We start from the raw sequence: 12,500 nt of genomic DNA, 5'->3' as shown, positions 1-12,500 counted from the left end.
ATATGGTACTTTGTTTCTCTGGCAAGAAAAAGTTTTGAAAAGTTGTACCGTTAAGCTTTTTTTTTTTTTTTTTTTTTTTTTTTTTGAGTTTACACTCTTATGTAAACGTTTTTTTAGGAGGGGCGTGTTTTTTCCACTTAGCCCTCTATCTCTTCATTATATAAGGCTCATAACCTCCGGCGTGGCGCAACATTATCTAGCCAGAGATCGCGGTTTCCCAAACAAAACCTGCCCGTTTTGGCGAAGACATTCCCTTCTTGAGCGAACGTTTGTGGGATAAGGCGTGGTCTCGTTCAAAAAAAAAGTGCATAAATTATTATAAAATCCATTCTCGAACGGGGACAAGTCTGCAAAAATCTGTCGAAGTAAAAATAAAAAGAACTCGTGTTCTTCAACGTAACCAGTACCCCTCCCATTGGCATTAGAAAGTCATATAGTTACCCACATCGATCAACAGAGGGTGGCGCGCGCGCGGACGAACCTGAAAGAAAACGGCCGCTCCCCAACGAAACAAGTTTTGGTAAACATTGCCTATCCACGACATGCGTTGCCCGGGACTTCCCCTTCGGAGCAAGTCGTAGACAGAGAGAACCTGGGTCGCCCTTCCAAAAAGACGAAGAAGAAGAAGAAGAGAAGAAGAAGAAAAAGAGGAATGTGGGACTCCGCCAGAGTCGAGATTCTATGAAGTGACTTTGCCTAGTTTCACTCTTCAACCAGAAGTCACAGAATACGAAAGCTAGTGAGAGGATTTCAAGAAGCTCAGATGCTTAGTTCAATGTTTAAGTTTTCTTTCGGAGAATTGTGTTTAGTTCTCGTGGTTAGACGTGGTGGTGTTGGTGATAACTAATTACGGATATGTTCACGTTGGGAGGTTATTACTACTGTTAATTACCTCGTTTTGGTTCATCATTTTCTTACAACATCAGGTGAGAGAAAGTTGATTTAAATCTTTGTTATTATTACAGTAGTAATATATATTCTAAATATATATATGTATGTATATATATATATATATATATATATAGATATACCTATCTGTGTGCGTGTGAATGTGTATTGTTTTTATAGTGTCATTAAGATACTTACATTCGTTTTCACCTATTAGTTAGCAAAAATAAGTGGGGAAAAGTTTGTCTAAATCTTTATTATTATTATTATTATTATTATTATTATTATTTATTATTATTATTATTATTTATTATTATTGCTGCTTCTATTGTTGCTGTTCTTGTTGCTGTACTTTTGGGTTTTGTTTGGTTTATCATAACAGTCAGCTACGGAACTTTTCAGTTCAACTTACAGATGCTTATCAACAACTATTGTACCATAGTAACAAATGTTAAGTGACAACACCGGTATCTCTCTCTCTCTCTCTCTCTCTCCATATTTAGTAGTTATGTCTCGCTCGCGTGATCGGTTTCATTTTAATAACAAAAAAGTAGAATTTAGCTTTACTTATTTTAGACGTCTTTTATAGGGTACCATTATTATTATTATTATTATTATTATTATTATTATTATTATTATTATTATTATTATTATTATTATATCTGTAGAAGCGGGATGTTCAAATTAACGTGGATAAGTCGGATTATTATTATTATTATTATTATTATTATTATTATTATTATTATTATTATTATTATTATTATAACTGTAAAAGTGGGAGATTCAACTTCGCGTGGTTAAGTCAGAATTATTATTATTATTATTATTATTATTATTATTATTATTATTATTATTATTATTATTATTATTATTATTATAGGTCGTGCCAAAATATTCTTTACAACGACAATGGCGTGCTTCCTTTTGCACGACCGTGCTTAGTCGACAATCAGAGCAATTACCACAACTTCCGGCAATTTCCTTAATTTCACGTCGCCCGCGTTAATTTCGTCTCTTTAAGAAGAGCGTTAGGTAATTGGTGACTTGACACTCATTTTTACCCATTAAGGTATAAAAGGTAAATAAATAGAAATACAAATAAAACGATAGAGTGATATCTTGAAATCGATTCGATGAAATTGCTGACGTTTACATGATTTTTTTTATAAATGGTCACTAAAATAACATGCTATTATATATATATATATATATATATATATATATATATAATTTATATACATATACATATAATATATACATATATATTTATATATATATATATATACGTTCAGTACCAAGCGCTTTCACGTTTATTGACGCATCGTCGGGGGCACAATAAACGTGAAAGCGCTTGGTACTGAACTTCTGCCTGCCTTTTTCTTGTGGGATTCGATTATACACTGAAGTCACGTGCATCTACTGAGATTTTTTAAGCAATATATATATATATATATATATATATATATATATATATATATATATATATATATATTGAAGATTATTTACGGGAGGTGTTTAGGGTTCGTTAAAACCGAAAGTGTTTACCAAATCAAACAACACTGAACACTAAAAAAAAAAAACAATAAATAAATATGCTGACTCAGCCTTTCTATAAGAATCATTGCTGTTTTGAGTCCGACACAGTTACGCAGTACCATTTTTTAGTTTGTAAACCGCCAGTTTCTGATTTCCAGGAAACGTGAATTTTCGAACAGTTTCTGAACACAATTCACTGGGAAGCTACATTATTGAACTAGCTAATTCTTTGGCTTTAAATTTCGATAAAGTCTATCAATTTTGAAAACTAGCGCGTAAGAACTCCTTCACAAGAAGGTGCATTTTTGGGGGAAATTTCAAATTGCAAAAAAAAACCAGTAAGCCCTTAGAGAGTACGTCAACAGAAAAAAAAACTCACTCGACCAGTCAGATTTTAGATTTTCAGAAAAAAAAAAAAACTCATTTGAGCGGTCAGATTTTAGATTTTAAGTTCAAACTTCTTAAACAGTTTTGAATTATGTACTTACATTAAAACCATTTTTCTGAACAATTTTGACATTCAAATTCAAGCTAGCAACTCCTTTGAAAACAAAACTCAACAGTCATAAAGTTTTTCCAAGAATGACAACTAAAAAAATTTTTTTCTGATTTTTTTTTTAGTGCAACAATTTCCATAAAACTCAAACTACTACCAACCCTGAAACGACATCTAACAGTAAAAAATAAATCATTCCCACATCTCGAAAAACCTAAGACGCAGTCTCGAATAACCGTTTTTCCGTTCCGTCATGTTTTAATCCAAAACAGGAGTAAAAACAGTCGTGACAACAGACCTAAAAAAAAAAAAAAAAAAGCCAGAAAAAGAAACCAATCAAACAAAGCGAAGGACTCAGAGGACTGTGTGCTCAGGCGTTCCTCAAGGCCAGCGGGTAGAAGGAACCCCACTGGTTTATTTCGCCTTCTTTTTAAGCTTTCGTAATAAGTTATCAAAAGGTCCTTCGCGGAGTCTGGGAGATAAGAGATGATGGCTCTCAGAATCCTTTTCCTCTGTAGAGTCTGTTTAACTCCATTTACTTTTACAACTATGTTTTATTTTCATTTTTTTTTTTTTAGGTTGTGGATTTGATACTGGCGATAAAGATGTACAGTTTTGTAATACATTGCAATGGCTAACGATTTTGTTCCTCCACTCAATCTCGGTATTATCATTAATAATGTCGTTATTATTCTTATTACGGTCCTTTATATTATTATTATTATTATTATTATTATTATTATTATTATTATTATTATTATTATTATTAAAATACTAGTATTGTTATTATTATCATTATTATTGAAGATATAAAATCCACAATTATTAAACATTGCAAGTACATGATCAAGATTTTATTATTATTATTATTATTATTATTATTATTATTATTATTTGGAGACAGAAAAATCTCCGTTTTGTATACAATACAAATACATGAATGAAGATTTCATTTCTGCACGCAGTATTATTATTACTATTATTATTATTATTATTATTATTATTATTATTATTATTATTATCATCCTGTTCTTTATCTCTCCCAATTTATTCTTCCTTTCTCGCTGCCTCTTCTTTTCAGTGCGTTGTTTCCTCCATTTTGTTGTTTCTCGTCAGGAAACAAATACATAGCAACAAACACTTACCGTTTTTTAAACCCAACGGTTCGAATGTCGTGAAAATTCAACATTAACGTGATACTGTAATTACTGCATCCTGCCCTGTTTTGGGTCGAACACTCACATGTAATGGTGTTGATAATTTAGTGAGTGGATTATTTGTATGATCCTATGGCTTACAGGAAGGTTAAAAATACATGCACTAGCGGATCCAGAAAAATTTCAAGGGGGCACCAATTTTCATATTAATACATACATATATATATATATATATACTGTATATATATTAATATATATATATATCATATATATATATATATATATATATATATATATATATATATTAATACATATATATTATATATATGTAATTGTTATTATTATCTTTTTTCTCATAATTGTATTATTTCTATAATAGATTTTATATTTTTCACGTTTTTGTATTTCTCATTTGTTATTATCTAAATCTTCAATATAATTATTTTGTCATTATTTTTTATGGGGGGGCATGTGCCCAGGTGCCCCCCCTGTGGATTCGCTAGTACATATATACACATATATATATATATATATTATATATATACAGTATTACTTATATATATATATATGTACATATATATATATATATATATATATATATATATGTATGTGTGTGTGTGTGTGTGTGTGTGTGTGTGTGTGTGTGTGTGTGTGTCTGCAAGAGTGCAATAGTTTGTCACTGGTTTTACCTAAGAAATTTCTGAACTATGAGCCAAAAGTAACCTAACAATTTACTACTTCTTGTGAATGGTCTACACATAAAAAGAAACCTACCCCAACCAGGATTCGAACCTTGGTCAGGGAAGGTGTCCTTATTTGACATAATTACCTCTGAGCGTCAGTTACTCCCAAGGTCCGCATGAATTCGATGTTAATACCTTAGGAATAACTTACTCTCAAGGACGCTACTTTAACATAGTAACAGTAATCCAAACACCCTAGTGTTCCATGCCCTTATAAAGCTCCGTTCCTCCTCTTCCTCCACATTTCGAACAGGAAAAAACGGCCATAAAGAACACAATTCGAAAGAAAAGCAAGTCCTTGACTGTAACGAAGACCGGTAAGTCACGCGCGCCACCGCCATCTATCGGCTGCAAAAGGCAATAATAATAATAATCACGTCGCTGATCTACCCGTCTTCATTTACAGTCATTGCCGCTCTCCTCTCTCTATCTGCCTGCCCGATCTCGTCTTGTCGTCTTTTGGACGAAGTTTCCGTTACGGCCTTGGGCAAGGCCCTGAAATGACGTCTACAACGCCGCATCTATAAAAAGCAAGAGGAAAGATATCACGGCGTTCCGTCTCCGTTCCTCTGAGGGGGTTTTGGTTAATCTGTTTCTGTCATGATGCGATTTGCGGTTCCTTGCGAGGTGGGAATGTCTCCTTGCTTAATAGCCTCTTGTCCGGAATGACGTCACGGTTTGTGTTTACAGTTTTTTTTTTTTTTTTTTTTTTGGGGTCAGTTGTTAATGCATGGTTAATGCTATCTCCGATTTCAATAAAGCAGGACCAACTAAATGGGTTATTTGAGGAATGAATAAAATGTACAGAATCTTGTGAGACTTTCCATGTCAAAATTGTTATTAACGGAGTACATTAGTTCATTATATCCTTTTTGCCTTCTGTCACGCACATACATACTCACACACACAATATATACATATACACACACATATATATATATATATATATATATATACATATATGTGTGTGCTCTATATTCCAAACTGCTATTTTTAAATAATACAATATTTTGATAATGACATTTAAGTTGTGAGTGGTACGTACAAACGCAAATGCATAAAGAGAGAGAGAGAGAGAGAGAGAGAGAGAGAGAGAGAGAGAGAGAGAGAGAGAGAGAGAGAGAGAGAAAGGGAAAGTCTTCAACATTCAGTTAGTAAAAGAAGTTTTGTTTATCATTTGGTATTTTGGTAACTGTAAACGACAGTTGCATATTCACACAAACAGATGACAAGCACAGAGAGGAGAGAGAGAGAGAGAGAGAGAGAGAGAGAGAGAGAGAGAGAGAGAGAGAGAGAAGCAAACAGTAGTAAACTGATTACATAATGCAACTGTCACTTTTTACCTGAGCAGGTGACATTCTAGCCTACGTGTCTGTCCACATCCACACTACAAGTAGTTCACAAAATTTCAATGTGTAATAAAAAAAACTGCTCATGAGCAAGCGTGAATCATCGAAATACTTGACTGGCCAGCAGTTTTATCCTTGAAATTGGTCTTTTTTTTTTTGGGGGGTTGCAAATCTCTGCGTTTTGGGGTTAATTTTATGGTCACTGTGGATAGCCCAAAGGAATAAAAATTAGTTTTGTTATCTTCAGTTATGCTAAATCTCTCTCTCTCTCTCTTTCTCTCTCTCTCTCTCTCTCTCCAGGTCATCTGGTTGTGTGAATATCCAACTGTCGTTTACTGTTACCAAAATACCAAATAATAAACAAAACTGCTTCTTCTAGCTGAATGTCAAATCCTTTCCCTTTTGTCTCTCTCTCTCTCTCTCTCTCTCTCTCTCTCTCTCTCTCTCTCTCTCTCTCTCTCTCTCTCTCACCGCCACATTCATTTAATCACATGTATAACCTTCCATTCTTAATGAATACCATATTCTCCCACTACCCACACCTCTCTCTCTCTCTCTCTCTCTCTCTCTCTCTCTCTCTCTCTCTGCCATATTCATTTAATCAAATATTTAGCCTTTCATTCTAAATAAATATTCTCCCCTCTACCCCGATCCTTCTCTCTCTCTCTCTCTCATTCATTTTAATCAAATATCCTTTCATTCTAAATAAATATTCTCCCCTCTACCCCGATCCTTCTCTCTCTCTCTCTCTCTCTCTCTCTCTCTCTCTCTCCATTTTATGCACATATCTTCGAGCAGTATCTATTGCAATGGGGCCATTTGCGGACCGGGGAACTCCCGAACACCGAGGCTTTCCTGTTCAAAGGAGCCACAAAAACTAGTCCGACCGCCCCTCCCTCATCCACCGTTCGGGTTGACCACCCTCTCTCTCTCTCTCTCTCTCTCTCTCTCTCTCTCTCTCTCTTTCTAGCTCACTTCACGCCTCTCTAATCGGCTCTTTATGCGATGTCCAACCGTTACTGCCTTTTGAAAGAAGTACGTTAATTATCATGATGATGACAGCGTTAGTCCTTTCAGAAGACTCTCGAGATACGCGCAGCCAACGCATTCCGTCTCGTCCGTCTTAGCTGCTACCGAATTCACTTTGCATTCTTCTTCTTCTTCTTCTTCTTCTTCTTCTTCTTCTTCTTCTTCTTCTTCTTCTTCTTCTTCTTCCCGCGACCTTTATATCTTGCCGTGTCATGAGCGGCTATGGGGGGAATCACCGAAGTCCTTAAAAACATCGTCCTTACCTTGAACTCTTCATACCCGAGAGAGTAAATTCTGCGTTACTGGAACCAACTATAATTCCCGCCGTTAATGAGAGTCGATTCCTGCGACCCTGGTAAATATTTCAGGTCACAACAACTTCCGATAAAATGTTTTGGCGAGGCGGTTTCTGGCTCCCGAAGACCTTCGGATCTGATTTAGGCATTTGAATCGAGTTGTCAACATCGGGCTTTCAGTCTTGATCAGAATCCTCAGTCGGCCGTCTGGCGTAATGATAATCTTGATGTCTGTTTTCATTTGTGTGTTGATACTGAGAGTAAACAAAATAGTTCGTGTGCGTGTGCGTTGTGATACACACACACATATATATATATATATATATATATATATATATATATATATATATATATATATATATATATATATATATATATATATATATATATACACAGTATATATAAGCATTAAGCTACAAACGTCTTTTAACATCCAATTTGCTCTACCTCGGAAATAATTTATTTCCATTATGTTACCGAAGGGGAATTTTCGAGTTGATAATAAGTTCGTCGTCCCGTGGGCTCGAACCCACGAAAGACAAGAACTCAGGACTACAGTGACGCCTTTACCCACACGGCCAACAATTGGGGTATTTTTTATAAGTTGATACCGGCTCCCACCTACAAATCCCCGTCGAACTCAGGTATTTGTATTTAGAGTCGATATCAACCCATATATATAACAATTAACCACATATTCATTTCTCCCTTTTCCAAGTCAGCTACGGAGAGGCAGCTGCCGCCAGCCAGCGCATAAGCCCTTCTAAAAGGGGGATCTTGATTCAAGAAAAACAAAAACAAAACAAAAACCTAAAAAAAAAAAAGCCTTCCCATAAATGGGCCACACGTTCGCAGACTGGAATGGAATTAGACCAGGACAGGTGCGAACACCATCAATTTAATTTAGGTTACTGTCAATTTAATTTTTTGTTTTTGTTTTTGTTTTTTTGCTCTTTTTTTTCTTTTTTGCCTTACTTTATCGTTCTAAGTGGATTACACCTCGATTTCTTGAAGGCTAGGAAGCTTTGGGGCACGATATTAGCAAGGCTGGGCGTAAACACGTTTTCATATATATATATATATATATATATATATATATATATATATATATATATATGTATATATATATAAATATATGTATATATATATATATATATATATATATATATATATATATATATATAAATGTATGTATATATATATATATATATATATATGTATATACTGTATATATATCAAATGTAAGGAGCCCATAAAAACGACAAAATGTGGAAAATAAAGGCTATATTTCAGAAACCAAACTGTCTCTCTCCTCAGGCAAACAGCGACTGGGCTCCTTATATTTCATGAGATTCTGTTTTAACAGAAAATTTTTCACAGTCATACATACATACATATATATATATATATATATATATATATATATATATATATATATATATATATATATATATATATATATATATATATATATATATATATATATATAAACATATATCTGTGTATGGTTATATATATATTTATATATACATATATACTGCATAGTTCATTAGAGTGATAATTTGCAATGAGCTACGATACAATGTTCAACATTCATCAGATTGTTTCTGTACTAGATACCCAAAAGCAACAACTAAAAAAAAAAAAAACTCCTATCAATGCGCGTTACCTACAACAATGTTCAGTGCTAAAATCATAATCCTTTCTCAGATATAGCTATTTTTAAAAGTATTTTTTTATATATAATTTGGTCAGATATATCTATATATTCCATAGCTCAATTTACACGAAAAATAGTCTACTCAAACCTCTTTATACAAGATAATATAATTATCTTAATTATGGCGACAACATTGAAAACAGTTCATTTCTTCTCGATACCAAGTTAACCCCAGGTCAGATCAGGTCACCTAACCGAAACCATGATTTTTATCGGGGAAAAAAAAAATTCAAACAAATCTTACCTACTTCGCCATGATTATGATCACTTTCTTCATGCAAATTTGCTCTATAAAAAAATTCAGAGTGACAGATAGGTCTCAATTACGTTATTTCAAAATTCCGACGTTACAAAACTCCCGAGGTCAACTTCTCTGGGGCGTCCTAGAGTTATGAATACCTCGGGTCATTTTCAAGTCTTGTTTTTTTTTTTTTTTTGTATCAGAAACGTGTTTTCATCACGTCTCTGTTTTGACTTACGTCTTTCTTCCGTATTTTACGTCCCGTTTCATGGATGTTTTGAATATTTTTATACCTTTTTATCTAGTAAATATTTCGGTTCTTTCCTAGAAAGTTGAACTGAAAATAGAATTTTGGCCAAAGGCCAAGCACTGGGACCTATGAAGTCATTCAATGCTGAAACGATAATTGACAGTTGAAGGTCTGAAAGGTGTAACAGGAGGAAAACCTCGCAGTTGCACTCCGAGTCAATTGTTAGGAGGGGGTGCATAGTAAGATGGAAGGAAGAGAATATGAAAGGAGGTAGAGTAAAAGGAACGAAAGATTGAAGGAGGGGCCGAAGGCAAAAGATTCTACCTGAAAGTGCACCGCGTGAGTGCACTGACGGAACGAAAGGGGTATTACCGTAAAAACATAAACAAAAGACTGTAAATAAAATAAAGATAATGACCCCAAAAATATTAGTCCTCGATCACGATTATGATTATTTTGAACATTTTATCTTTCTTTATAATGACTATCTTACATCTTTTTCAGTGGCCAATGTTTCTGTACCCATTTAACAGATAGCCAGGTTTTTATCCATTTTTTTCATATTCATATAACATAAATACTCACAGCATTCCGAAAATCTGTTCATAAAAAAAAATCATGTCACTATAAAACAAGTAAAAAATGCCCAAATTTTCTTCGACGCAGTCGAGTTTTCTGTACAGCGTATAATGAAGGCCACCGAAAATAGATCTATCTTTCGGCGGTCTCGGTACAATGCTGTATGAGTCGCGGCCCATGAAACTTTAACCACGACCCGGTGGTGGCCTATCCTATATCGTTGCCAGAAGCACGATGATGGCTAACTTTAACCTTAAATAAAATAAAAACTACTGAGGATAGATGGATGCAATTTGGTGTTTGATGATTGGAGGGTGGATGATCAACATACCAGTTTGTAGCCCTCTAGCCCCAGTAGTTTTTAAGATCTGAGGGCGGACAGAAAAAGTGTGGAAGGATAGACAAAGCCGGCACAACAGTTTTCTTTTACAGAAAACTAAAAACGTTTTTTGAACTTCCTTTTTTTAAGATTTTCCATCAATTTTTAAAGTCTATAATGTTTCTGGATATGCTAGGTCTTAATACACCTAATAATATAAAAAAAATTTTTTTTTCATCCTCTATATTTCTACGTCACCATACCACGTTTCTTAATTAATTTTATAGCTTTTCTTTTGAATAATCTTTCTCCAAAGGTACATTTTATATTTATTTAATTTTGACGTCTCAGTCATAGAAATTTTTGAAAATTTTATACACCTTCAATAACTTTCATACAAATTTTTGAAAAATTTTATACACCTTCAAAAACTTTCATGAAAATTTTTGAAAAATTTTATACACCTTCAAAAACTTTCATGAAAATTTTTGAAAAATTTTATACACCTTCAAAAACTTTCATAAAAATTTTTGCACAATTTTACACACCTTCAAAAACTTTCATAAAAATTTTTGAAAAATTTTATGCACCTTCAAAAACTTTCATAAAAATTTTAGAAAAATTTTATAAAAATTTGAAAAACATTATGTTTGAAAAACTTTTATAAAAATGTTTGAAAAATTTTATACATCTTTTAAACTTTCCAGAAATTAATTTAGTTTTTTCTCTGCATAAAAGATTTCTGTTCGAACTTTTCTTTCTCATCTATTATTTAAAACTTCCAGACCATGATTATGCAAAATTGCTTTAATTTTTTATTGTCAGAAAACTTTTCCAGACTGCATAACAAGAAACTTACTTATGAATATTCGATGTGAGCTGGTAAATGCAATCTCTCTCTCTCTCTCTCTCTGTAGCCAAACATCTCTTATGCTTAGCCAAACATGGGTTATGCTTATCTTAATGGCATCTCTGAATAGACAATGGTGAACGGTGGTCATAAAAAATATATATATATATATATATATATATATATATATATATATATATATATATATATATATATATATATATATATATATATATATATAATATATAAAATTAAGACTTATTTTATACAGGAGAGCTTCTATATATCTCCTCCCCATTGCAAGCATTTAAATTTTAAATTTGAAAAAGCAATGTGCTTGGTATCTTCAATAAACATTTTTGTATGAATGAATCCCACGATTAAATTGCACTACGAAATCGTATATAAGAGAAAGGAAAATGCAGTTTTTTTTTTAATAAAAAGTGTAAAAATTAAATCTATAAGTTTCGTTTCACACAAGCGATTTAAAATTCCAGATTAATCTCACTAATAAATCAGAACTAAGAGTAAAAAGAAAAACCGCAACCACTGAACGACCTCATAAAACACTGCATGTTTTTTTGTTTATTTTTTTTTTTACGAAGATGCCCGAGGCACCGCCCCCCCCCCGGGGGGGGGAAAGCCTACCCTCCTCCACCCCCAAAAGGCTACCCGCGCGCCGCCGAAAAGGATATGCGAGGCAATGTTTTTTAAAGAAATCCTTCGCCGAGTGACCTTGCCAGGATAATATTCCAATTTGACTTTTGCAAGCAAGCAAGCGAAGAAGTGGAGGAAGAAGAGGAGGAGGAGGAGGAGGAGGAGGAGGAAGAGGAGGAGGCGGCGAGGATAAGAAAAGATCCTTCCTTCTCTCTCCTTCTTTGGCAGCCAGCCATTTTCGCGTTTCCCCTGCTGCCTTCCCGGATGCGTTTCACTGTCTCATTTGGTCGGTGAGATAGTTTCGAACGCTTGCTCCATTTAGCAGATCACGACCGACTCAGTCTCCTTCTCTCTCTCTACTCAGGCGTGGACCGACGGACGTACGGAATG

General features: G+C 33.9%; 1 protein-coding gene and 1 long non-coding RNA gene across 5 annotated transcripts in view; one reads left to right on the top strand and one right to left on the bottom strand.

Moving 5' to 3' along the window:
• LOC136851473 (uncharacterized) overlaps positions 1 to 12,500 on the bottom strand; it is a 544,852-nt gene that overhangs the window by 66,786 nt on the left and 465,566 nt on the right. The window lies entirely within an intron of this gene.
• Positions 1 to 12,500, top strand: part of LOC136851469 (uncharacterized) — a 75,537-nt gene that overhangs the window by 41,098 nt on the left and 21,939 nt on the right. Inside the window, exon 1 of one of the 4 annotated variants that reach the window (XM_067125577.1) lies at positions 691 to 926. The exons of 2 other annotated variants lie outside the window; for them this stretch is intronic. The gene's annotated coding sequence lies outside the window, so the exon portion shown is untranslated. Of the gene's footprint in view, positions 1 to 690; positions 927 to 12,500 lie in introns of those variants that run through there. One more of the 4 variants, XM_067125572.1, reaches the window with a different exon arrangement.

The sequence above is a fragment of the Macrobrachium rosenbergii genome, chromosome 23 (genome assembly GCF_040412425.1).
Source record: "Macrobrachium rosenbergii isolate ZJJX-2024 chromosome 23, ASM4041242v1, whole genome shotgun sequence".
Classification (NCBI taxonomy): Eukaryota; Metazoa; Arthropoda; class Malacostraca; order Decapoda; family Palaemonidae; genus Macrobrachium; species Macrobrachium rosenbergii.
This window is presented reverse-complemented; position numbering and strand designations above follow the sequence as displayed.